The following is a 27,757-nucleotide window of genomic DNA, read 5'->3' on the forward strand; positions in this document are numbered from 1 at the left end:
TTTGGATATAAACCTTTTGTTAATATTTGTTGATTGATCAAGAGTGGCCCAGAGTTGATATCTCACAGATAATAATGGATTCAGTTTTGGACACTCCATTGATTCATTCAACAGATACTGTCATGGTCTTACTGTGTGCCAAAGAACCAGTGGGAATGAATAATTTACCCTTTGGTTGTATGAAAATCTGGTTCTCAATGATAATGCATTGTATTTGACATGACTCTTAAGTTGATGAGACATTTTCCAGGGAAATTGGTCTCAATACCTGTCGTCATGTTGCACAAACCTACTAGTCCTACTCACTTTATTGCCTAAATGTAGCTCAGGGACACTCCTTTCTTTCTATCCTCAGGGACCCAGCGTAAATTTGAGCCTTCATTATTGCTCGCCTGGATTGTTGTTACGGCTTAGCAGTTCTCCCTGTTCCATTGGTGTTCTTACCTCCCTCATGTCCATCTTGTAGGTTCTTCCACTCTGGTGCTGCAATGATCTTTCTAACCTGAAGATTGGTCCTATCCCTAGAGGGTTTTGCCAGTGACATACAAGACCTTCTGCTTGTCCTCCAGCCTTAATTTCAGCTATGCCTCTTTGTCTACACTTTGTGTTTTGGGAATGTCCAGTGTCAATACCTCCTAGACTGAGAGTTCTGTGTGAACAGGGTCTATGTGCGTGTTCCTCTCTGAATCGCTGCTCAGAGTAGAATGGTGCTCAGAGTAGAGCCGGGTTCTGTAAGTTTTTGTAGAGATGAACTAAATCAGGCACTCTCTGAGACTAGCAAGACTTCAGCTTGTTAGCAAACTGATTACCTTCATTGCCTTCTGTCTAATGCCTTAAATTCTTATTGGATGCTTTCAGCATTGTTTGCCAAAGCACTTCGTGAAATGAAAAATGGATGGTCCTTTCCTCTCACTGCTCCACAAAACTCAAATGTATTTGGAATATTTAGCACTTGTCAAGTGATGAAGACTGTGTTTCATCAGATTGTCCTCCTCCCCGTCTGATGTGAGGAGGTTCTGTTAACTTCTAAACTAATAGAAGAGGAGGGGTAAAGCAATGCCAGGGACTCACACTGTGTTCTTCAAAGTATATTTTGCTTCTTGGTAATCTTGAGAGCAGAACATGCAATAATTTAACCAATTTCTAGTATTTCATGAATCTACTTTACATTTCATGATTCTTCTCTTTTCATATTCTGTAAACAAGTTTTTGTCATAACACTGATTTTACATTTACTCAGCGATGGTCAACCAAAGTTTATGGGTCCAGTGTTCTTTCAAGATCTCTCCGGTCCAACTAGATCAAATTACTTACTTTAGGAACCTCTCTAAATTCCTTAGTCTTTTGTTCAGTAGAAATTTATCTATCCTTGCAAATTTGAATTGCAGATTGTTGACTATAATTTTACTTCATCACAGCCACTTTTCATTTGTGGGATTTTTTTTCTTTTCTCTATTTCATAAGGCCGAGCAACTCCTACATATGTGTACAGTTACTATGTGGTATTCCCTTTATGTCCAGAGATGAAACCCCTTAACCATCGAGGTTGGTGTCATGAGTTATACTTCATAGAAACACATGGACAATGATTTGACCCACAATTTCTCTTAATCTCCTTATTCACTTGAAATAATGATGTACACTTTAGAGGGAATTGTATTATCTCTGTGTAAAGAAGATGAAATTCAGACTTAGTGGAGTATAGTAACTTGCTTGATATAACCTTGGTCTGTATGCTGAAAACCCCCTGAAAATCTTTTTTATCATGGGATTTTATAAAAATTTTTAAAATGAAAAAGAACATTATAAGGAACTCTCATGCGCCCATCACTCAGCTTTACAAGCCGGCCACATCTGCTGGTGTGGGGCCCAGAACTGCTGTGGTTGGTCGCTCCACACCTAGTGTAGGTTTAAAGAAATTTGGTTGACATTGGGAGGGTCAGAAAGTATTAAAATTCTTTTTAATCCTCTTTTAATTGCATTTATGTAATTATTCTCATCACCATTTCAAATTATTCTCATTGTTAGTATTTAAAAAACACACAAAACTAAGAAAATCCACTTTCAATCCCTGGAGGGAAAAAGTGCAAAAGTAAGCAAAGTGGAAATCTTAGCAGATGGGTAATTAAAAGTAAACAAAACAAAATTATCCCGAGAGTTTTTATCACAGTTCCATACACTACGAGTGTTTACTTTACCTAGGAGATTAAATATACTCGGTCCTTGAATGTCTAGCAGCCGATAATTGATTTTGTCTTTGGGTCTTCTCTACTCTGGGGTCTCATGTGCTTCCTTCTACCATCCTCCTGGCCCACGGAAGCATAGAGATAGTAGAGTAGCAGAGGTGACCCTGTGTGACAGTGTCCTTTTAATATTTTCCATTATTTTTGGATGAGGCACTCGATTGTTTTGATCATTCATATCACTTCTCTATAACTGTCACACAGTTAATCGAAGACTGATTGAGGTGGCTGCATTAAACCATAAAAACCTGAGGCCCTGGTGTGTTCATCTGGTACCCAGGTCACCTAGGACAGGGTCTGACTTCTGGTAGGGTCCTGGTGCACACTGATAGTCTGGGGGGCTCCACAGCCCCCCTACAATGATGTGCCATTGGTCAAGAACCTCCCTGGGAATTGCTTTAGTTTTAAACTGGACCCATAGACTCTGAACAAAAACATTTTGCTGTGTGTTTACTGTAAGAACAAGATAGTCATTGTTGTTGAAAACAAACTGAAAAATGAGAAAATTAAACTGATCTAATTTTACTCTTTGCACCATGAGTAAAGTCAATAGTGTAAATCGTGCTGTAATGGAAAGAAAACAAAACCTGAGGTGGAGATTATAGTTAGAGAGCAAAGTTATTTTTCAAAACTGTTATTTCTGCTGTGACCTTTTCTTCAAGTTAACTGATGATACAATCACTTTTTCTAGTATAGAAACACTTGGCATTCTAGGAGCTTATTTATAACCCACTGTGAAGAGCAAACAGTAAAGAAGAAAGCTCAATTATACATTTTAAACACCATGCTTCGTGTGGCCAGGATGAAATGTTATTCTACTTGTACTATGGTATCTTTTATATCTGAGCAAACATACCTGGCTTACTTTCCCCAGCTTCCTCCTCTCTTTTCTCTCTGTTCAGGAAATCAGCTTGCTTGAGTTTCTTGTGTAGGGTGAAACCCACGGACTGGTACAGAGCTGGTGAGTGGCCCATCAATGGGATCTCTGTTAGCTCATTTTTCGTCAGGGAGATACATTTCTTCCCCAAGCTGTGATCTAGGAGGGTTGCCAAGCAGCTAGAGTTAAAAAAAATACATACAAAACAGCAAACAACGCAATTCTTTCATGTGGTGATCTCTCCCTTTGTGCTCATTATGCCGTTGCTGGCTGACCAGTTCTAAAATAGAGTCCACGGTTCCTTTGCCTTCGGCTGCTTTTGGGCTCTTGGAATCTTAGTTAAAGCTCGATTCCAAGTAATTTTTTACTGGCAGCATTCAAAGGGTGGAAGTGGAAGACTCTCATTTTGTAGGATGGGACTTGATTGCAAAGCAGTGGATGTTCATGAGCGACTTCTCGGGTTCACTGTTGTGTGCTCAGCAGGTGTAAAACATTTTCAAAGCTTTTGTGTCCTTATCTGAACTTGTGTGTTCTTTGAACTCGAAGTCTTCATCTTTTCTGATATCACTGTTTACCTCTTTGACAACATCTATAGTGGCGGCTTAAAACTCAGATATATTTTCTTTCTGGATCTTCAGCAGGGCTCATGGAAGAAGCCGGTCAACTCAATTTGCTTCCATCTGCTTCGTTTTGTGAATGACTCTGCTGGCCACAGCCAAGCTCCCCTGACCAGAGGAGACAATGATCCCACCCAGTGGATGGGGAGGGTGATTTTTTTTTTACTATGATTACTTGAACTTGGCTTGTGTGTAACATTCTGTAAAGAAGCAGTTGTTTTTCCATGACCTAAACGAGACCATGTCTCCAGGTAAGCTTCGGCAGTCTGAAAAATGGCCTCTGTTTTGAGGAGTCCTTTGAGATGATTGAATTGAATCGACTAATTCTAAATGTTACTCCATTAGTGAGAAATGTCTAACAATCACTTTTGCAGCCCAGGAGAAAAGTAGGTTTAGCTCAGCTGTTTTCCCCCAAGGCCCTGCTGTGGCAGCTCCCTCTCGCTGCTTCAGTTCCTGAAGGATTGGGGCGGGGGGCTGCGGGCCACTGCCAGTTTCCAGCAGTGCAGTGCTCATCTCCTGCTAGTGCCTCCTCAGTTCTGCTGCTGCCACAAGTTCGGGCGCCTACGTTCTCTCTTTTCTAACTTCTGAGACCCAGCAGCCCCTTCCAGGTTGGCCTTTCCCATGGCTCTGTGCTCTGATTGCCCTGTGGCCATGTCTCCCTTAGCCTCTGCAGAGTGAAGAGTTTATCACCAGTTATGGAGTTCCAGCCACATGCAATGAATTAAATTCCCCTGTGTATATTGTAGTCAACAACCAAAATATTTTTATTTCACCTCGAAAATATGTCATGTGTTATGTGTTTAGGCTTGCTGCAATATATACTGTGCTCAAGACAAATGGCATGTAGGTTCTTTGATCTTGGTTCCTTGTGGTGAAACTAAGTCTTGTTTATTGTTCCTTACATATAGCCTCATGTCCCAAAGCAGGCGGTCGTTGGACTCACATGTTCATTTAGCTGTACCATTACTGTTTCATTTGTTGAGATCTCTTACTGAAGAATGGCTGTTGTGTTAAAGTGGTGTTAAAGTTGTGATTACTGTGATTTGGCCTTGTGTGTCCAGTAGTCATGATGCATAACCACAGACAGTGATTGGGATCTATAAACCGTGTGCGGGATAGTTTAAGTACATAGCTCTTGAACCAGACAGTAGCAAGGGCTCTCTGACGTCTAGGGCAGCACTTCTCAATCACATATCATAGCATTTGGTCAGCAGTACTGTGCGTCACACACATTTGATGCTAGTTTGATGGGACAGAACTTACCAGGATGGGGGTGCTCAGATTCTCAGGGTCCCCATTTTCTGAGAAAGCATGGAACCCAATGAATAAACTTTTTGAGAGAAAAACAATCAAATTGGAATAGCAACTAAGTCCTTGCAGGCTTCATTGGAGGGGAACCTGATGTTAGGGGAGTATGAAGGCTGGGCCTGAACAGTTCAGAGAGAAAGGACCTAGAAAAGCAGATAGAAAAGGTAATGAATGGTATAGGTAAGTGAGAGGGTTCTTGTGGAGTGGGCCGGTGAGGGGCCCCTGCAGTTGTTTGGTGTTCGGGAGTAATGTAAGACAGGGCTTTCGTGTTGCTCTGGGCGCTGTTCTGGAACTCCTTAAATGGTGGTGAGAGATGCAAGAGAAAATGGGAATTCTGTTTTGGGCTATGAGTTTTAGCTGTGACATTATTCTGGACCATGTGGATCATGGCTTTATGTTTTCAGTAATGATTAATATTCTGGATTTTTGGTATGATTTACCTTTAAAAGTAATTTAGAAATAATTCATGATTATTTCCTGTACTGTTACTGTCTCTCATAACCATGTAAAGTGTTTTCTCCTGTGGGAGAAAGGATGCTCTAGGGATCCCAGGTTATCTCCAACCTATCTTATCAACTCTACAGCTCAGAGCAGGTGCCTGTTGCTATTAATTAGTGTGGCAATTACCGTTTATTTATAGTGCTTGTGATGTGTGATTTTATAGTTTTTAATTTACCCGTGGGTAAATTTTTAATAAGGAAGAAGGCAAGGATAGACGAAGAAAACCTGAGTAATGTGGCTGCATCTCCGCCGAACATGAAAGAACTATGCTTTAAATGTTTCCCTTAGTGAGAACACAACAATTCCAGGAGTTGCAAGCTAAAGGACAGCAGCCAAATATGTCAAATACAGCCTACACACATGTTTTATTTGTCTCTACGGTGTTTTTAGAGAGTTGAGTCTATTGCCAACATATCGAATATGGAGATTTCATAGGGAAATCTGACTTTCTAACTTCTCGAACAATGGAGAGGTTTGGGAACTTGGAGCCTGTATTCCCATGGCAAGAGTTCTCTGGCTGTGTTTAAGAGTCTTGCTCATCAAGTAGGGTGTGTTCACTGCAGTTCGCCGTGCCCCCCACCATGCCGCGTCCTGAGGCCCTGGCTGCTTCCTTTGCTCACGCAGGCTTTGGAGTGTGCTATTCCCAGTGAATCACGAAAATCAAAGGCAGACAAAATGATGAAGTTTTTAAAGTTTGTAATAATTCTAGTAATATTAATAATGCTAAATATCCATGTACTATAATATAAAACAATAAAGTAGCATTTATTTCTTTTAGTTAGGATATAATTTTTATACAGCACCATTTCTAATATCTTCTAATGGCTTATTTTATTACTCAGATGCAAGCATTAAGCCACTTAAAGATCTTAAAAAAGATGTTTTATAAGCAAAGAAATATGATTATTCTAATTCAAAGAACTAATCATATTTTTTATGAGAATTTATCTTTTTCAGCTTTCTAATCCATAGATTATATTAGTAAGCGAGCCAGTATACATAAGTAAACTCTACTTTATTATTTTGCATGACTGTACACGGTGTGGTCTGGGTTGAAGTTCTGACCCTGTCACGTACAAGCTGTGCAAGCGGATGAGGCAGAGCTGCTCTGTATCTCACCTGTGATCCTCTCACCTGCGGTAGGGGGATCACAGTGCTTACCTTAGATGATCGTTTTGTGAGTAAGTTAAGTAATCTAGACAGGGCAGTTGGCTCAGAATAAAAACTCAGTAAGTATTACCTATTATTTACTTATATTAAATAATATGTGTTACTACTTTTTACAATTTATTTTTTGCCTAAGAAAATCTGGTGTGTTTATTGGGAGTATGTTGGACACGCCTTTATCATCTGTTAGGAGCAGGGTGCAAAACTCTGCCCTAAAAAATGCTCTCATATTAATTCTCAAATGATAATTTCCTCTAGTACCACAGATATTCAACTGTAAAATGAGGAGACTTCTCTCTGTCATCTACCTTGTAGGGTAAAGCAAAAGTAAAAAATTTGAAGTGATAATTGAGACTGTAGAAAGATGCCCGAAGACTTTGTCTTCCATGAATGAATTTGATGAAGATGAATTTAGTCATCCATATTCCAATACCCAGCTCCACACATTTTCCAAGTCTTGGTAATTGAATGTAGAAAAGCACAAGTATCAAGTTGAGGCCAATAGATATGCAAACTACTAATTTATTATGGAAATAAACTTTGTTCTGAATATGTCTCTGGTCTTACAATTTTATTTCCTGATATTCACTTTGACTTTTTGTTAGACGGAGTGAAAGCAGGCTTTACTCCTATGCCTAAACCAAATCTATAAGAAAAATATTTTTAGTCAGCATAGATGGGATAGAGCACTAACTTGGATGATGATCTGCATCAGCAGAAATTTATGATCACGTCCGTCATCTTGCTATTCACTCTCCCAGGAAACAATTGGTTTGAAGTGGGAGGACATAGAAGAAATGGCACTGCAAACACTATTTCTCAGATTGAGAACTGCTGTTCTGTGGCACCGCGGGAAGCCTGCGCGTTGTCGAGCGCCCACTGTCCTGTCTGAGGAACCAGAAAGCAGCATTTCACGGCTGTAAATGAAGATGGAGTGTGATGGCTTACATTTGAGGACAATGTCCTTTTCAGTGATTGCAAAACCACAAATCTATCTCCGCCGTAGGGTTTTCGGTGAAGAGGATCTTGTAAATTTTGTCTGGCTGCCATTGACATTGTTGTTACATCTATTCCATTTCTGTCACTGCCTGTTAGGCCAGTGTTTTGCTTTTATCTGATGACTTTGGAAACCCAAGTTATTTCTGCTGAGTCTCTCAGTCAGAAGAGTCTCTCAGAGCTGGTCGGTCCTGGAGTCTGAAGCTGCTTTTCCTGAAGGGAAGGTGTAGTGTAGACGTGGTTTTACTTCCTTGCTGTGTCAGTGTGAACCGTCCTGAACTGGAGAAACCAATAAATGGAATCACCTAAGAAAGGAGGGAGCAGTCCAGTTGCTTTATAGCTGACTGCTAGAAACCAGTGTGCGGGACAAGCGCCCTCCTCCTCTCCAGTGTTTCCGAGATCTGAGCGCGTGAGCTCTGCGGCTCTGCACTTGCAGTGGAGTTAAACCAGGAGCAGCAACAGGCAGGTGACACACACGTGCCACCATTCCACTTCCTGATGTCTCTGGAGGAACACACCTGAGCCTCAGATGATGGGAAATATGGTAAAGACACCGTTCTTTTAATGCAGACTCTTGGCACAGTGCCCAGCTGTTATTATAAAAAGCATTTTACTTACATTTCTCCATTCTATTTTTATTCATGTTTTTATGAGTCAGTTTAAGGGCATAGACCCTTGTTTATATAGATGACATAATAATGTGTTTCTCATTCTTTGAAAATTTTGTCTTTTTCTCATTACTATTATAAAAAACTATGTAGTATTTCTCACTATTAAAAAAAACATTTTAATTAAATTTTATGGTCAAAGGTTTCTCAGATTCCCAGGATCAGTTAATTGAGTTACCTAATTATTCTAAGCGTGTGCTGTATTTATAATGGTTTTATCAGCATACATCATAATTTAGACCTGGTTTCTAAGTTGTGGGCACTTTCTAAAAGTTGCTGGGTGCTCAGAATGCAAACTGCTCCCCGGCCTCCCACCCCTGCCAAGGAAACAATGTTCTAAATTATAATAAATGAGGATTAGACTTCCATTCTAACCCACAAATCTATGTAATCCACACTGGGGCTGATCTCTGGAGCTACAGTGTCTTATTGCTTCTTTGGAAAAATTAGCCCCAAGTCACACTGTGACATATGACTTCCATAACTCCAGCAGTGACAAAAATTATATTTTGCCTTCCTGTTTGCACTTCGTTAAAGGAGGTTTTTTTTCTCCTGTCTTTGCACTCTAACCAGGGCAGTGTGAGGAGTTCTCTTCATCTCCCTCCCTCTGGGCCAGGGATCTGAGGAGAGTTGCCCAGGGTCGCATCTGACCGAGACGGCAGCAGGAAGAGGTCCTTGCCCTGCTCGGCCAACCTCCCATGCTCCTCATGTGGATGGTGGGGGCCACACTGGCCACCTGGCTGGGACAAAGGTTGGGTTTAAGAGGCATTGGACATAGAAAGTAAATGGGTAAGGAGGGCAATTTGAGTCAGGGTTCCTGAGACAGACATTAAGTCAGTGGTCTGTGAGGGGATGTTGCAGAACAGACAGAAATGGTTTTAGGCAGAAATGGGGTCCAAGGGTGGGCAAGCAGAAACAGCTTTGTGTGGTGTGCTCAGCATTTTCCATTGGAGAGAGTGGGGCAGGGCACTATGTGATGCTTGAAATTCTATAAAAGGGATATTTTAAGAAAGTGGTGTGTTTGTAACTCCGCAGACATAATGCTTAGAGCAATGCAATGTTTTTTTTTTTTTTTGCAATGCAATGTTTAAATCAGTACTGATTAAGAAATACAACATATGGAATGGAAACCATATTTATAACAAATTAATAAAATTAACCCTTTAAAAATTCTATGATATGTTAAGAAAGATGCAGGAAGAGAATTAGAAAGGTTTCGGTTTTGTTAAAATACTAGTGTAAATTTAGTACTTAAAGCAAGAAAATTGTTCTAAAGGGAAAAAAAATCTTGCCTGAGATAATGCCTTACCTAAATGTAATTTATTACTATATTACACCTTGTCACAGAAGGAACATAAAGGCTATTTAAAATCTTAATTTTTATTATGACAAAGTCAAGTATTTTAATAAAGTTGTATTTAAACATGGCACAACACAGTTAATTTTTTTCCTTTTAAGAGAAGCGTTCTAATATTTTCCTCATTCTTTTTTTTTTGGTCCTTGTTTTCATGTAGGTCTTTTAAAAAGTAACATCTTATTTTCCTGCTGCATCAGCCTAAAGCCAGCCTAAAGTTCTTTCTCAGAACTCCTGTCTTCTCAAATCTGTATCTACAGTTCTCCTGAAGATCAGACTGCTTGGAGTTCATTCCAGCCTGTCGCGTGTCTGTCGAAGTATGCTAATGAAACACTCAAGGTCTCTGCCCTTCCAGCCTTTAGTCCCTTAAGTCAGACTACAAGTTTGAAAAGCAGATTCTAGAGTAACCCTCCTGATGCTCTAAAAACTAAGGAGTATTCCTTATGCTGGAATCTTCACTCCATTTATGTGAAGCGTGGTCAATGTGCAGGTGAACGTCAGAGCTTTCTGAGCTAGAGCTACGATAAAGCTGACCCAGTGTCCTTTCGTGTGACACAGTACAGGCTTGTAAACTGCTTTCATCCATGTCTCTGGCATAGAGCAGGGTATCTTGTCTTCTACAGTACTTTACAGTTTATAGGGTGTTTTACATGATTTCCTCTTATGAGAAGGTCCAACATTCCTATATGTGGCATTCTTCACTTCTAGCTCCTTTTGGACACTGGCGTTTGCATTGATTTGAGAACCTTCAAAGATCTTAGAAGTAAAACAAGATGATTTCATGGAAAGCACTTCCAACTGCTAAATTAGAGGACCTGAGTTCTAATCCTGGCTTTACTAGTGTATGGTTTTATCACTTTCTTTCTCAAGCCATCTGTTTATAAGCTGAAGGGCTGTGTTAGGTAAAAACTAAAGGTCTGTACTAGGGTGTAACAGAGCACTCCAAAACATCTGTGTCTTAAAACAGTAGATATGTATTTTTACTCCGGGGGCATCTGTGGGCCACCTGGGCAGTTCTGCGTATATGGGCTAGTCTTGCTTGATTTTGATTAGGCTTGCTCACGGTGCTGCAGCCAGCCAGTAGGAGCTGGGTCCCCTGGAATGGCCTCTTGCCATGGCTGGCCAGTGCCTGGGCAATGAGATGAGAGAGTCCCCTGTTTCTTCTCGTCATCCAGCAGGCTGGCCTGGGCTTATTCTCTTGGCTGAGACACGTATCCTAAGAGTGTGAGTACACACATTTAAGGCCCCTTGAAGACTGTCAACTACACTGCATCCTGTGGGGTGAAGCAAGTCTCAAGGCCATCCCAGAGGCTAGAGATGGGGAAGTAGACCCCCAAGTCTCATGGAAAGGGCATGGAAATGGGGAGTGGTGAAGAATTATATATAGTCTGTTTTGCAATTAATTGACTAAAGGCTCTTTGAGCCTTAACTTTTTGTTAAACCTGTGAGTTGGTTATTTAAGTAGCTGCCACTGTACTTAGGCACTGAAAGAAATACAAAAGGAAAAAAGTAACGCTTGACTGTATCGAAGGCCTTTCATAAAACCATTAAAGTAAAGGCTACCCTGGAGGAGCCGGCAATGTGGTTAAGCAAATAAGGCTCATATATTCAAACTGAAAACATTTCAAGACCATTTTTTTTTCCTTTTTCTTTTGGATGGAGACTTGTAAGGGCTTCAGGAATGTGGGCTGGGAGTGTCTTCGAGCCTCAAAGGTTGCAGTGTCATTGGTTAGATCCAGACTAATTAGACTTTCCCCCCTTATATTTACACACACAAAGAGAGAAGATATTTTAATTAAGCAAGAGAAACAAATAATTTGCTGGTGGATAGTTCATCTCAAAACCTTTTTTTTTTGCCAATTTAAGGAAGAAGATATATTTTGATTATAGGGTTTTTATTAAATAAAAGCTATTTTCACAAGAATGTTTAATTTTCTCAGTACTCACCAAATACATTTGGGTAGTGGTTCCTTTGAATAAAGCAAATGGGATTAATTTCAACCACTGGCAGAGGTTGCTCGCTGGTTGCTAAAATTCATTTCCCCTTGCTGCATCTCCAGCCTCGCCTGCAGTTAGGTCTATCATTTCACTTAAGTCCTAGTTCATGTGAGTGGAAAACCACTGCCACTCCTCGCTTGTTCCCTAGAACCTCCGACAGGCGCTTCTCCGTGCAGTGTCCTGTTTCCAGCTGCTGGGCGACTCTGGAAGCCAGAGACCAGTGTTGGAAGAGCCGTTGTCACCCTGTGTCCTCCTAAGATTGCCTGGAGCAGAACCTGACATTCAAATGTCCGGAGCATCTGCCCTGGATTATTGACTGAGCAAAACATGCCATTCTATTGAGTTTAACACAAAACATAGTGGAACTACTCCAGCTAATGGTCTACTCCAACTAATACAACAAATAATACCTTTCCTTGTAAAATCAAGGTAGCTGAAGCATAATTAAAGAGCTTTCTAGCTTATCTTCTCTGTCCACAGACCTAAATCTTGATACAAAGTTGAGATCGATGAACACTTATTGACTCTCTTTCATCTGTAAAAGGCTGAGCTCATTGCTGAACTCAGAACTAAATGAAAAAGCTAAAGGGGTTTGTTACCACCAAACCAGTATTACAAGGGATGTTAAAGGACCTGATTTAAGGAGGGGGAGGGAGAAGAACAGATGAACATAGTTTAAAGAATAAAATGGCAGTAAATACATACCTATCACAAATCACTTTAGCTCTGACCAGGTCGCTCAGCTGGTTGAAGCATTGTCCTGAACACAAAAAGTTGTGGGTTAGACTCCTGGGCAGGACACATACCTAGGTTTCAGGTGTGATCCCCAATTGGGGGCATATGGGTGGCAACCCATCTATGTTTCTCACGTAGATATTTCTCTTTCTCTCCCTCCCCCTTTAAAATTAATATTTTAAAAATACTTTGGAGCATTTAAGCTATCTATATTTAATCAAAAGAACTGAATGTGACTATTCCTCTTCAGGAGGGAGCGTGCTGTCTCAGTTTAGAATGGTCATTAACAATGTAGCAAACCTGTTCGGTGGTGCAGCTGAATTAATATATCACAGAGACCCCACTATTCAGAGACTCAAACAAGATAGAAAATTCTTTTTTTCTGTAATAGTTCGGAGTAAGGTAGGCATTTTAGCATGGATGGGAAGCGCTGCTCTGGCGAGTTATAATAACAATTCTGACTAGAATGATTATTATTGATAATAATGATGATTATTATTATAGATAGCACTGACTGGCATTTACTGTGCTTTAAGATCTTTTCCAAGCCTTTAGGTGTAATTAATAACTACTTAAGGTGTTACAAACCCTCATGCATTAGGTATTGTTTATTTCCCCTGTTTTACAGATAAGGAGAGCAATGCACAAATTATATAAGTAATTTAACAAGGTCATAGAGGTAGGGAGTCACCTAACTGGGCTTTGAACCAGGCAATCTGAGCCTATGCCGTTAACTACCATGTGATGCTTAGATAAGCAAGTTGGCACAGTGGGTAGTCATTGTATATTGGAATAGCCACTGACCTAGGTGGATATTTGATACCTTAAAACTGTGTTATTGTAGCACTCATAAACTCAAGTTGCAATGGTGTACATGGAGTTCATGGTTATGCTACATTACATGTTTCTTATGTGTTTTTGTGTTCTAGATAGATCATGGTTCTCTGAGGCAATTCTAATTTTTGTGGGTTTCTATTTTCTTATGTAGCCAGTTAAGGTTGTACCACTTCAAAGAAGGTAGTGATGACTATTTGCAGGTGTTGCCTTCCCAAACTAAAGGGTCTCCATCTTATTTATTTAGAGTATATAATACCGACCTTTGCCTACACTGAGCACCTAATAAGTTCCTTCTTGCTGAGCCAACATGGGTAAACCACACCATGTGGAGTTTATCTCTGGAACTCCCATCAGAAGCAGACCTGTAGCTTCTGTAGCTCTGTAGCTCTCACTTCTGTTGCACTGTAGCTCTCACTCGGGGTACAGTGTCTGGAGGCTCCTTTCCCTCAGCCACACCTTACAGAAGAAGGTTGTGTCTACCAGAGAGGATGCAAATTGTTTTTACACAGCATTTTTGCTTTTCCCCATTGCAAAATTTACACAAGATAGTTGGCAAATATAAACCTAATTTGAAACCTAATTTCTCTTTTTCTTGAGTAGGCACAGTCAAAATGTGCAAAGTGTCATTTATATTACTGACCACTATGTTTTTTTCATTTTATGAGACTGTTGGACTTTTTTTCGAGATTTATGCCATATCAGCTTTCTAGTAGGGATAATTTTAGTTTTCCTTAATCTATTGTGACTGCTGTCCTACTTTTTTTCATTCACCTGTGATCATTTTCTCTTGCAGGGGATTGTGGGTAGGAGGGTTTTCTGAGCTTTCCTTCTGGTACGTGCTGGAGTCCTCTGACAGCTGAGCCAGCTCTTGATAAAGAGCCTAGGCACATGCTGAAAGATTCTGCCAGATGCTTTTTCTCTGGGGCCGTTGCATCTGGCTAATTCTGAACCTTGTTGGGTTTTGTGAGAGTGCTTTATGTTCAAGATGTCTGGCAAGACAGAATAAAAGAAGGAACTGGCAGCGTCCATTTAAAGTTGGCAGCTCTTCACCGGGAAATTCAGATGTAAATTATGATCCAGGTTGGGACTGCTGCATGTTCTACAAGGAGGGCTTTGACATCCAACAGGTCTAAGGAGGGCCTTGCAGACTGCAGGCTGCCTGCCCTTTTGTTCCTTGAGTACAGTTGAGTTGAACCATTCAGGAATGTATTAAGCAATTTCATTCAATAAGTATGCATTCATTATCTTTGCCCAAGCCATGTTACTGAGGTCAGTAGGTGAATAGGAAGCCAGGAATTCCAATTTTCCTGACAGAGTATACTTTTCACTAGCCAACTTACCTTTGGTAAATTGTTTTACCTCTGTTCTTTCTCCTACAGCAAAGCTAGTTGTGGCTCATGGAATTCATAGGCTGATGAAGGGGATGCCATTGTTAGTGTACTGTACTGGGGTCTGAACCTCTCCTCTTCTCTGCCACTAACGTAGTGTGTCTTTGGTCAGGTTGTTTAATCTCCGAACTTCAGATGCCGTCTCTCAAACTGGGAGGGTAATGTCTACCTCACAGGGTTGTTACAAGGGTGAAATAAGGCTATGCCTGGATATCACCAACACAAAGCCCTCTACATAGTAGGTGCTCATTAAATTCTAGTGATTATATTGAATTATTATTAGCTATATAAAGTTTTCAAACTAGATGAGATGCTGGCAAAGTATCAACAGAGGTGCAGGGAATTTTTTTAATGAAGAAACCATGCCTATTGCTACACAAAGGCCTTATTTTCAGTGCAGTTATAATTATGGCATTAATATTAAAGAGTTTTTCTTCGGAGACACATTTTCACCAATGAAAGGTCAACTGTGGAGACCATCCGAGTTGAGTCAGTGTGGCAGGGTGAAAAGAGCACGATTGCCCAGGAGTCGCCCGGCTCTCAGTCCTGAACTCTGTCCCGGCCATTTACTACCCGTGACCTTGTAAAGGTTATTTAACTTCTCTAAGTCTTGGTTTACTTGTTCATAAAATGGAGATGAGATGATAACATCAATTTAAATAAGACTCATTTTGAGGATTAGAGATCATTAATGTAGAGATAGAGAAGTCTTGCCCATTGCTGTATGGTTAAGTAATAGCACAACGAAACGTCACTGTGTGCTTTCTGAAGGGGTTTTGTGATGCCCTCATGCGCTTTCATGGCCATCAGCTGCGTTGTCTCTTTTTCTGTTTTGAAGCGTCTTGTGCTTTTCCCTTGGAGCACTTAAGCACAATCTGTATTTCTCCATATATTCAGATGTTTGCTGTCTGTCTGTTTTCCTAGGCTGGGGGCTGAGTGTGTCTGTATGTTCACCATTACATAAGTAGCACAGTATCTGGCACATAGTTAATGCTCCATCAATCTTTGTTAAATGACGGGGTGCAAGGATAGCCAATGACTAACAGAGAGGCCTTTCCTCTGTAAGCACGTGTCATTATTTGTCACTTCATTTCATAGTGTCTTGTCACATCACCTGTCGTCTTGTTAATTAGCTCTTATAAAATTGCTAATTATTTTCTTAGACTCTCTGATCCGTTGTAAACCCCTTAAGGGCCGGCGCTGGAGATTAGGTCTGCGTCCCCCAAAGATAGAACAGTGCTCTCTGCACAGTAGTTATGTGATGGATAGATGCGGCAGGAAAGGAGAGAAAAAACTCATTCTGTGCATTTTACCAAAGATTAAACTGCTGGGAAATGTCATGAGGTCAGTTTGCATCCAGCCTTTTTCTGTATTGCTCCTATCTATATTGTACTGTAATAGTGGTAACTGATGTTTAGAGAGATGAGAATAAAAGTCACATGCTCAACTCTCTGACATCGTCCTAACCATTCTTTTTATGCTCATCTCAGTGGCTCTTCCCTCATTGCACCGGAGGTCCTATCCATGGCCACCCAAGGTCATCAGCTGAAACTGCTCTGCTTCAAATTCCTCCCTCAGGCCCCCTCCCTCCCTCTCTGCTACTGAACCGCTCTTTGTCTTCTGTTTTGCTTCCAGAGCCCATGCCACGGTCTTTCTCTCAGATCTCTTTTTCAGTTTTAACATCTGTCTTTACTTTCCTGCCTACCAGCTTTAGTCACATTCAAGTTCAGAGTGAACCAGCTACCACTTTAGGGATTTGGAATCTTCCTGTGGGCTTTTATTGCCTACCATCAGCTTAAAACTACTTGCGTGGTCCTCTTACTGCTCTGATTTTGGTACCTTGAAATCCGTGAAATCTAACATCCGCTGGATTCTCACTGTTGGCAAACAATGTGTTATGAATTAAAAAAAAATCCCCACACAACTGCAAGTTTACATTTCTGCTTTCTGTAAGTTCTCCTGCCTCACTCTTCCCAGGGAGGTTAAGTAACTTGCCCAGGACCACAGAGCTGGTAATGGCCAGAAGTGGGATTTGACCCCGGGCACTCTGTCCAGAGTCAATCACTGTTCTCTGCTGCCTCTATATGTGCCCATACAACCCATGCAACATATATGATAGGTGTTGTAATGCTTTTCTTTTACATAGATACAACATACGATGCTTAGAATTGGGCAACTTGCTCTTTTTCTCCCAACAAAATATTTTGGAGTTGAAGTGTTTCTTAACTTGCCCACCTTTTTGCCCCATTCAGTCTTCAAGGGATCTCCCTTTATAATTTCTTTCAGCATTCTAACCATGCCCACGACCACCTCCGTGTTCAGGCCATTTAGCCTAGCGTATCAGTGTCACCTTCTGGTTAGGAAAAAAAAAAATAAGGATGCAGCTGTGAAATACCTCCTCCTGGCTGCTGCTGGTTGCTCTCTCCGGCACATTGCCACAGCCTCTTAAGTGTGCCCAGGATGTAACTTCTGTCTTGCTTCTCGCCTCCTCACATACGTCTATGGCTGTTTCCCACCAAATTAAACACTGGCTCTCCCTTGCCCGGGCCCTTAAAGGCCTCTCCAATGCAGCCCCACTCATCATTCTAGTTGTATCTGTACTCAACCTGCAAAATTTCTCTGTGCTTTCCCGTGGCCATGCCTTTTTCATGTCATTTCCTGAGACAAGATTAGCTCCTTCCACCTTTACCTATAAAAACCTTACTCGCCCTTCAAGGTACATCTCTCTCCAGCACTTCAGACGGGCCTCGACTTATGGATTCCTCATTCGGGTGCTCTCTTGTGCCCTTCCCCCTCCCTCCGCCCCCCTCCTCCCCCCGTTGCATTCCGCACCTGCTTGCTTGCATTAGACCCATTCAGTGTGCACATTCCTTGCCCTTCTGTTTGCAATTGTCATCCCGTGGCTCAGTGCATTGTAGTGTGAGTTCTGCATGTAGTTATTGGTTTTAATTGAATAGAATGATCATCTCAGAATAGTTAAATTATATTTAACACCCCCATTAAAATCTCCTGTTTTCACTTATTATATTAATACGAAGAACATTAGTCTATTGAGAATCTTTTGTGAAGTTCTTGATTGAAAAGCTCTCTGGGGCCTGTTTATATTTTAAAACTGTACTTTTCCTCAGAGTATCATCATTTTTTTATTGAATTTAGAAGTGATTACATGATAAAATACCGCCTTTGTGATCTCTGTGTTGGCAGGAGTGTTGTACCCGTGACGCCCACCAAAGAGAAGTGCGTTGAGCGAAGGGTGCAGACCTTGGTCCGCCACTCAGGAGGGCTAGAAACCCTGGCGTTATGTTACATAACTCAGATCCGTTTATGACATCGAGTCTCTATGCTGTCCGCTGGGCAGAACAATACCCTAGGTCCTTCTGCTGTGTCGCTTTGTCTTCCCGGGATTTCGTCAGAGTCTGGGGTCTGACGCACTGCCAGTTTTCAGGGAGGTGGTTCATCTCTGCCTTGAGTGCGAACTAGTTGCCAGAAGGTATCTCCAACCATCCTCACTGCTTCCCAGCCTCTTTGGGTTTAGGAGCCCTCTGCTGCTTCTGTGCTACCCTTGGAGCATGGGCATCTATGTGAGCCGGTCTGTGGCCCCTTCAGCCTGGGGTACTGTGAGCACAAAGCCATTCGCCTCCGGAGGAGTCTCGTCACCTCCCAGAGATGCTGTGGGCGAGTGGGGTCCACGCTGTCTTCATTCCCAGGACTCCGCCCTCTCTGTCAGTCTCCCTGACACCTGCCATTCTTTGTGACCGCCGGGAAACTCCCGTGTTCCCACCCCCGAGAGCTATCCTGTCATTTGAACACAGGAGGCATCTTAGGATTAAAACTGGAAAATGATACAGCTCTTGCAAATACACCTTTAGTGTGGGTATTTTGACTCTAGCTGAATACTTCATCACTACTCATGTCTTTATGTAAAGTGCAGAAAACTGGTACTGTGCTTACTGATTATGAGTGATGAGATCCAACAGATCTGAATTGGGGAAACTATTAGTTTTTTCAAGACCATTTTTATCTCTTATTGGGAAGCTATGGACACAGTGTCCCTCACTTAAAGCATTGCTTTGGAGAACCATCATGGCTCAACCTGACAGGCTGGTTGAAGTAATAAAAAACATTTCTATTTGCATTAGACCGTTATTGTCAACATGCTTAACAATTTTTAAATATTTTATTTATTTTCAGAGAGAGGAGAAGGTAGAGAGGAAGAGAGGGAGAGAAATATATATGCGTAAGAGAAACTTCAATCAGTTGCCTCTTGCACACCTGCAACTGGAGCTCGCAACCCAGGCATGTGCCCTGACAGGGACTTGAACCAGCCACCTTTCAGTTTGTGGGCTGGTGCTCAATCCATTGAGCCACACCAGCCAGGGCCGCGCTTAGTAATAGGACTTATCACCAGTACTGTGGACACTCGGCTTCACTGCGCAGACGGCAAAACTGGGTGTGAGGTGGCTGACTCTTGATCCCCATGTCCCGTGGTGTCTGCTGTCTGCAGTGTTTCAGCTGGGCACACACCTGCAGCTGGGAGGTCCGAATAGCAGCCTCTGTCCTCCTGAGGACAAACCTCTGATGCTTGGCTTCTCCGAACGAGCCTTGTGTCCCAGGAGCTAACTGTGAGTTGAATTTTGCTGCGTTCACTGCTTCCACTTAAAACTGTGTTAGCTCATGTTCTCGACCACAAGAAATCATTCATGTAAAATACCTTATTATTAATGTAGGGCCTGGCAAGTACACCTATGTCCATGCATCTCTTCCATATTCAGCATGATCATGGGACTGGCTTAACAAAGATTGGAATGTCATTTTAATATATGAGGATTATTGTTTGAAGAGAAGATAATGGGAAGATGGCTTCATGGATAGTAATGCTTTCACCAGTGATGGCAACAAAATCACAGGCCCCATGCCCACTTTACCCACCCCCCTAGGACCTTTAGTTTTCCTGTAACCAGGGGTGCTTATCTGTTTTTGGATGTAATCAATGCAGAAGGGAAGGAAAGTCTAGAGGGGGTATATTCACTCAGCTGTCTCAGAAGTGCTGAGCATACAAGTTGTCTAACAATTACGATGAGCCAAGTATTTGACTGACTAGCACTGTTGTCTTCAGGCATTAAAGGGGCCAGGAACGTAATTTGTCTTGGGGATAAAATGACAGGAGTATAAATCTTTAACCAGGCTCTTTTGAATCTGGTAGAATGAAAGGTTGACTTAGGTCAGAAGTCTCAGGCAAGGGAACACAGACTAACTCTCACACTATTTGCTCAAAGCAGGATTCCCTGTGTAGAAATCGTTGTCAGGATGAAAGTTTTCATTTGGAAATAAAACATAAACCCTAAATGTAAATCACTGAATATTCTCCTAGCTGCATACAAATAATTCATTACATTCATGCACAAGCACTGGTATTATTGAGGCAGAAAGGCATTACTGTATTCAGTAATGTGCTGTGAAGATTTTTATTATTGGGTCTCAACAGGCTTGGTTCTAGGCAGAAAGATGAATTAGATGAAATCTGATTTTATTTTTATTTTCCGCAAATGCAGGCCAGCCCCTTTCCATTGGCCCCAGCCTGACACTGCCCAGCAGGCTCCTATCCTGTCGTTTGGTGGCTAATTTTTGTGAGGTAGGGCGGAATCTCCCTCTGGTCTCTTTTAGTGCTGACACCGCTGGCTCCCTGTAGTGAGCTCCTTCCGCGTGCCTGCCTTTGGGTGAGGTGTTCTGCAGGCATCTGCCTCTAGTCTTTGCACCCTACGTACATTGTTCTGTTCTTGGTCTCTGTTTTCCCATGTTCTTTCCTCTTTGGTGTCACGTCATTGCTCTTCTTTCCTTTGGGCAGCCCTCACATCGACAAACTTACCTACTCATGTACCACATTTTCACAAATAAAAGTTCTTACAACCTGCAAGGGGAAAACTAAGCTGTGATAATACTTAACATTCATTAAACAGTAATCATGTGCCAGACCCTCTGCTAAACATTCTGTTTCCTTTAACCTTCACAACAACTCTCATGGTAGGAACAGTGATCTCTGTTTTACCAATGAGGAAAGTGAGACTTCAGAGGCTAAGTAATGTCTCCAAGGTCATTGCCTAGTAAGTGCTAGAAGGAGGATTTGAGCTCCGGGCTGCCTGATGTTCTAAGAGAGGTGTAACAAAAGGACAGTGAGAGAGAGAGAGAGAGAGAGAGAGAAAGAGAGAGAGAGAGAGACAAAGATTTGCCCTCCACTCTGTCTCCAGCACCTTTTCCTTTTCTGTTTTCATTTCGCATAAAGCATTGCAGTATTGGCTTCTAGAGGCCACACCAGCCTTAGATGCTCATCACAAAAGAATTTTAGGCCAAGTAGTGTCCAAGAAGAAATGGGAGATTGGGTATTGGGCACATCACATTAGGAAGGCAGGTATCTGTAGCTTAACACTTAGTAAGTAGTCAATTTTGAAGTTTGCAGTGAGGGAGGCGTTTGTGACATCAATTGGCAAATAATCTTCATGCCATGTGGCTTCTTGTCCAGATCTCTTCGAAGGGAACAAAGATTATTTTCTTAATTTGGGAGAAAGAGTAACTTTTATCTGTCAGTTCATTTTTTAAAAAGCTCATTCTCGAACTGTACTCTGCGATGACTGTACTCTGCGATGTGACTGGCTGCTGCCGCCCCTCCTTCCGCGGGTAGACTGGCCCTGCCGGAGAGACTGCGCAGGCTCTGCCCGGGGAGGGCGTGGCCGCACTCCCGCCTGGGTCCCTGGGGAAGAGTGAGCCGACCCTGACTGTGGCCTGGCTGTGTCGTTCAGGACTCCAGCAGCAAACAATGTACCGAAATTAGGTAATCTGAGGAGGGGCTCTCAAAACTGAGAGTGGGCATTGTATAAGGAAACCACAGAAGTGCAGTACCCCAGGGCTAGTCCCAGCCGAGTCAGTGTTAACCCCGTGACTGAGGGGTCAGGGGAGGGAGTCGTTTTGGGAACCTGAGGCAGAGTCAGCCTGTGGAGAGGGTCGCCTTCATGGAGCTGTGACCTTCAGTCGAAGGATGTGGCCAGACCTGAAGGGTATATGCAGCAAAGAGGGAGGCAGGAGACTGAATAACCTCAGTCTCTACTTTTCCTCTAATCTTTTGCCAGCCCTCACTTTTGGCCAAGTTCTGCTGGAAGCCAGAGGACACAGGATCCTCCTGATGTGGTTCAAACAGGCCGCCTGCCTTGGCCCAGAGCAGGGCTGAATGGAAGACATCCGGCACATGGGCTCTCAAACCTGTGACCTCATCGCACCCCTGAGAGATACTAGGTTACTGTCTCCTGGCGGGGGTCATTTTGCAAATCAGTAGGATTAAGACCTTAGCCACTCAGATATTAGTGAATGGAATGTCAAATGCTGCACTGGCCCTCAGGGAAATTTTCATATTGACTCCAACCAGTTCACAGGTGACAGCTGTCGTTCAGTTGTGCTCCAGCTCAGAAACAAACTAACTTTTTCTTTTTTTAGATAGCTTCCTATTTTATATGATATGTCATTGTTTCATGTATCAACATCTATAAAAGTTGATAATTTTAAGAAGAAGGACTGAAAACGAAGAAGCCCAGAATGTCATAGAATCTTGAACTTGGAAGAGAATATCCAATTTATTCTTTTGCTTAGAACAAGAATCCTTACCCAAGAATATGTTTATTGATAAGAGGGGGGAGGGTAGAAAAAGAAGAGAAAGAGAGAAAAAGAAACGTTGATGTGAGAGAGAAATATTAATTGGTTGCCTCCTGTGTGTGCCTCAACTACCCACAAACCACATGTGTGCCCGACACACAGGAGATCAAACCCACACAAAGGGATCAAACCCACAACCTTTTGGTGTATGGAACAAAAATTCAACCAGCTGAGCCACCCTGCCAGGGTAAGCAAGAATCTTTCTGAAAGTGTCCTTAGTAATCATTTTAGTGGGATGACTCAAACTCAGCCCATTCTGTTTGCTGTAAATGTGATTGTTAGAAAGGGCTTCCTTATACTGAACAGAAATCAAATCACTATTTCTTCCAAGAGTTGTTGAAAGGAGTATTTTCCCTCCAGAGCTACTTAGCTTACGCCCTATGGTACTTCCAGCAGGTGAAGGCAGCCGGCATTTCTCCCCAACACCTTCTCATTTCCAGTCTGTGCAACCTGTGCTCTTATATGATGTGGTTTAATTCAGTGGACTTTACTGAGCACCTTGTTGTGTGCACTTGGTCCAGGATCCGGGAAGGGACACCTACAAGGCTTACAATATAGCAGGAAGAAGGATATGAACACCACAGTATGAGGCAGAGGGAAATGTGTTTAGTAGAAGTTTGACTCACATACTTCTAAGTCTTCGTGTAAATCATGGGTTAAAATCTTAAACGGGCCGGGAACGAGGAAAGGGCCCTTCAGCAAGCCAATAAAGAACCATCTCCAGATTGAGACCAATCAGCTAACTGACATCAGTGTGTACTGTTGTACTGTGTGTGTGTACAGTGTTCAACCTGCCTTATCTCTGGTCATCGTATCTACCCCATCAGGACATGGTGGGGGACCTTTGTCATTATGTCTGTTTCAGCAGTTGTCACTCAGGAGGTTGCACACCTCCACGGATTCGGTAGGTTAAAACCTCAAAGTGGGGGGGAGACAGTGATATTTTTTATATTCATCAAAAGAGGGGACATGGTTTAAAATTAAAATTGAGACATACCAATAAATGTGCCCAAAGTTAAAAGTTATTGAAGCTCAGTGGTGGCACATGGATATTTGTATTATTCTACACACTTTTCAGCATGTTTGAAATACTTCAACATGTATTACAGGAAGAGATCAACACTGCCAGTGGCCCATTAATGAAACCTTACGTGATGAGTATGGCCGTGGTAGGCCTTGAGCCATTAGAGACAAGCAGTTGGGGACACTGGCTTCTGCTCAGCATTCTCCTGCTCTACCTGTTTAGTTTCATCATTAAAATTCTTTGTGTTTAAGCAAAAACAACCTTTCATAGGTGAGGTCAGTTGGGAGCTCCTGGTTCCTCACTTACTACTTGTGGGCTGTGTGTTCAGGGGCCGTGTGCTTGAGGAGCAGCTGTTTGAGAGGAGAATCTGCCAGCCGTACTCGAGGTCATGTTTCAAGCACCTGTAACTCCTTATGAGTAAGGCTGAGGAATTCAGCTTCCACTCCTTCCCTCTTTTTCCTTTGGGCTTCCTCTTGTTACTTCTGGGCTTCCTCTTGTTACTTCTGGGTGAATGGCCTTGACCCTCAATTTCTGCATCAGTAAAATGGCAATCAAATTACCTACTGTTTAGGATTTGTATTAATTTCCTAGGCCTGCCATAACAAGTTTCTACAAACTAGTGTCTCCAAATAACAGAAATTTGTTTCCTCACCTCTCTGGAGGCCAGAAGTCTGAAATCCAGGTGCAGGCAGGGCCGCGCTCCCTCTGAATGCTCTAAGGAGGCTTCCTTGCCCCTCTGCCTGCTGGTGGCTCCAAGAATTCCTTGGTTTGTGGCAGCATGACTTTAATCTCTGCCTCTGTCTCCACACGGCTATCTTCTCTGTGTGAGTCCATGTGCCCTCACTCACCTCTCCTTGTAAGGACACTAGTCACTGGATTCAGGGTCCACCCTAATCCGGTATGACCTCATCTTACTGTAACTGAGTTCATCTGCAAAGACCCTATTTCCAAATGAAGTCGCATTCTGAAGTCCCAGGCCCACAGAAATTTGGGGGAGACACTACAATTTGGGAATTGCCCAGGATGTGACCTTCAAGATACTTTCCAGTACCTCAGTTTACCCATCTACTACCTGGGGCCAATTATTTATCTGTAAAGTACATAGTACTATAGAGAATGGGGAAGTGGCCTTTGTTTTATTCTTGTTCAGGTGTTCCAGTTATGAATATAGCAAAGGAAAGCCTATTGAGAATGTAACTTTATTCTCAACCTATTGAGAATCAGGACGCAGCGTGGAGTGGGGAAAATACAGTTGTTTGCACTGTCTGAAAGTGTATCATTAGTTCAGGCCCCCTCTGACTCATTTGCATTCTTCTCATTTTTTCAGCCTTGGGGCCTTCTCTTGACATCTGGCTCTCCACAGAAAAAGCACCTGTGGCCACCTCTCCTTTTTAATGTCAAGTGCCAGCAGGTAGCGAGGCTATGCTGAGGCATTGCTCATGGTCTCCTCAGGCTTCCAATGAAAGGGGGTGGAATTCCCCTGAATGAGCAGGAAGTGTTTCATTAAAAATCTTAGTTGCATAAAACTGTCTGTAATGTGCAGCTTTGAAAAGCTATTCTTTCCCTGCTCCAGAAAATATATTTAAAATGACATCTCTATAAACTTGGGACGTGTTGTGTGTACAGAAATCTGGAGAAGTTAAATAAATGATTGCAGCTATTCATTTAGTCCAAATAACTCATCTCAGAGAGTTTACTTTATATTCATTTAGTCCAAATAACTTATCTTGAGGGGTAAAGCCTGATGCTACTAAGAGACACCTTTTGTTTGTCTCTAGGCATTTAAAGTGTCTAACTGGGGGCAGCTTGTGAGACAAATGGATATAACTATTGCTGATGGCCCTGTAAACAGTGGCCACCCCAGTGAGGGTCGGGGCTGGTGTGAGCATGCTGGGGCAATTGGTGGCATCCTTGGATAGATGTGGCTGTGAAGGTTTGATTAACAAACACTCTCACATATATGAAGCTTGCTCTTTGGTGACCGGTGATATCACTATATTTATATTGGCTTATTCAGTCAACTAACATTCATCAAGTGATTACTACATGTGAGGCACTAGGGATAGAGAAATAAGAGGCAATTCGTATTGCTAAGGGGTCTCCAGTGCAGGGGAGTAGATACTCAGGTAGACAGTCATTCATTCAACTACTAATTGAGCATATACAGTGTCTCAGGCACTGGGTGTGCCGCTGGGTCTGTTGAACAAAAAAAAGATGGTCCCTAATGTTATGAAATCTTCAGTCTAGAGAGGGAAAGTGTCACTCAATAATTGTAATAATTGTGCAAATTATGGTAGAATTGTATTCATAAAAATTTATAAAGCAAGAGCTGAGGGTTCTGTGAGAATATATAACAGGACCAATCAGGGCGTTGTTGTTCAATGATGATACTGTCTGATAAGTGCAGCCGTGGGAGTGTATACAGGGAGCAGTCAGGAGTGGAACTTTGCCCTGACCAAGGCAAGTTAAGGAAGGGTCCTAGGATAGGCAGCGTTGGGAGGTGAGTAAGGGTACCCAGGTGTGGAAGAAGGGTGGACTTCTCTCGGGTTCCCAGCTTCTGTGCCTGGCATGGATGATGAAAGAGAATGCAGCAAGGAAAGGAGGTTTAGAGAGAGTGACAGTCAGTTCAATTTGGGTCACTTTCAGTTTAAGGTACTTGTGGACATCTAAATTAAGATGGCCAGAAGTCAGAGAACTATGTGGGTCCGGAGCTCAGTGAGGGGATAACCTGGGAATCAATAGCAGCCCTTAATAATTTGGGAATGGGTGATGGAGGAAAGCAAGAACTGACTGGAGAGGTGCATGGAAGAGGAGCTAGAGGAGGAGACTCAGAGCAGCTGTGTTCTGCTTGTAAATGATGACCGTGCTTTATTCTACTATCAGATGACCTCTTTGGTTTTGGCGTTAAAGTGTCTTCTACCAATCGGGTTGTAACAGTCCAGGCCAGTGTGAGTGGTCTTTAGTTCTGATGTGGGAGGGCATTGTTTAGTATTTGTTTTGTTTTTTTTTTACTCTTCTTTGTGACTTTTTTTATGTTATACCATCCAAAGTAGTATGTATTAAATGTATGCATTTAGTACATACCCATATACATACCCGTACTCTAGGAACTAGTTAGTGCAGTATGTATTTTAAATGCATTAATTAATTTAAAGAACTCTCCAAACCAGTAGAAACTTGAAAATTGTGAGAACAAAAAGGTAACATGGGGAAAGCAAACTGGCATTTATTTAGTGTCTATTGAGTTCAAGGGCCCCACCCTGGACCTGCTGACTCAGAACGTGCACTTGTGCTCACAGCAGAGTTTGAGAAGTTCTGCTTTAGGCTCTGTATGAACTATCCCATTCAGTACTCATACCAAAGCTGTGAGGCACGGAGAGTTATCACATGGGGTCACGTGGAGAAACAGAACCAGTAGTAGATAATATTAAAGCCTTATTATAATTAATTGGCTGACATGATTGGGGGCTCTGTCCCTGGGACACGAAGTCAGGAAGATTGCAGGCAGCCTGGAAACTCAAGGCACAGGCTCAGACTGTTGTCCACAGGCAGCCAGGAAGGAAAGTCCAGAGAAGGGAGAGCAGATGTAGTTTTAGCTGCTATTTGGAGTCTCATTAGCCAGCAAAAGCCCATTCCCTTGTAAGGGCTCACCTGATTAGGTCAGGCCCACCAAGGACAATTCCCCTGGTTTAAAGTCAACCAATTGGGGACTTTTGTTACATCTGCAGAAATCCTTTCACATCAGCACCTCCATTAACGTTTGATTAAATTACTGAGAAAAAAGTGTGTTATGTGCTACAAATGGGTTGGCCCTCCCACCCTTGTGGTTTTGGTTAGACAAGTTGACAGGCGCTATATCTTTATGTTTCAAGAAACTTATTTTGGATCAGATGATTTATCTTGGATCGTACAGTTGGCAAATGGTACCCTGGCATTTGATCCTAGGACTGTCTATCTTGTCGCCTCTAAAAGGATAATTACTTTTCAAAATGTGTTTGTTGACAAGATTTGTAGTGTTAACCCTGAGCATCAGTTGATGAACAACAATTTGCAGAGCTCCTGGTGTGTATCATGTGGGCCCGAGCTAGGGGTTGTGTCCGTGTCATTTAGCAGAGTGCAAGTAGGTGAATCACAGTCACTGATTAAGGTGCTTCATGGCCTGTAGCTGTTTTATTGGCTTGAGCTTTGTTAAAGTAAACTTGATTTATCAAGATTATTGCCTTGCAGAATCTAGGCGGAATGCATTTATGCCAGAGTTTATAGATTTCAAGTTGGTTGCTAGCCTTTTTGAATAAACTTGCAGTTGATGTTTGGGTACCAAGGTTCCTTGTTTCTTTTTTCTCTTG

The 27,757-nt window shown here is 42.3% G+C and overlaps 1 protein-coding gene across 3 annotated transcripts in view; it reads left to right on the forward strand.

The window, feature by feature from the left end:
- FRAS1 (Fraser extracellular matrix complex subunit 1) overlaps nt 1-27,757 on the forward strand; it is a 420,604-nt gene that overhangs the window by 76,715 nt on the left and 316,132 nt on the right. The window contains exon 1 of one of the 3 annotated variants that reach the window (XM_053655680.1): nt 3,959-3,988. The exons of the other annotated variants lie outside the window; for them this stretch is intronic. The gene's annotated coding sequence lies outside the window, so the exon portion shown is untranslated. Of the gene's footprint in view, nt 1-3,958; nt 3,989-27,757 lie in introns of those variants that run through there. 3 annotated transcript variants of the gene reach the window in all.

The sequence above is a fragment of the Artibeus jamaicensis genome, unplaced genomic scaffold (assembly GCF_021234435.1).
Source record: "Artibeus jamaicensis isolate MK-2021 breed Jamaican fruit bat unplaced genomic scaffold, CSHL_Jam_final scaffold_1031, whole genome shotgun sequence".
Lineage (NCBI taxonomy): Eukaryota > Metazoa > Chordata > Mammalia > Chiroptera > Phyllostomidae > Artibeus > Artibeus jamaicensis.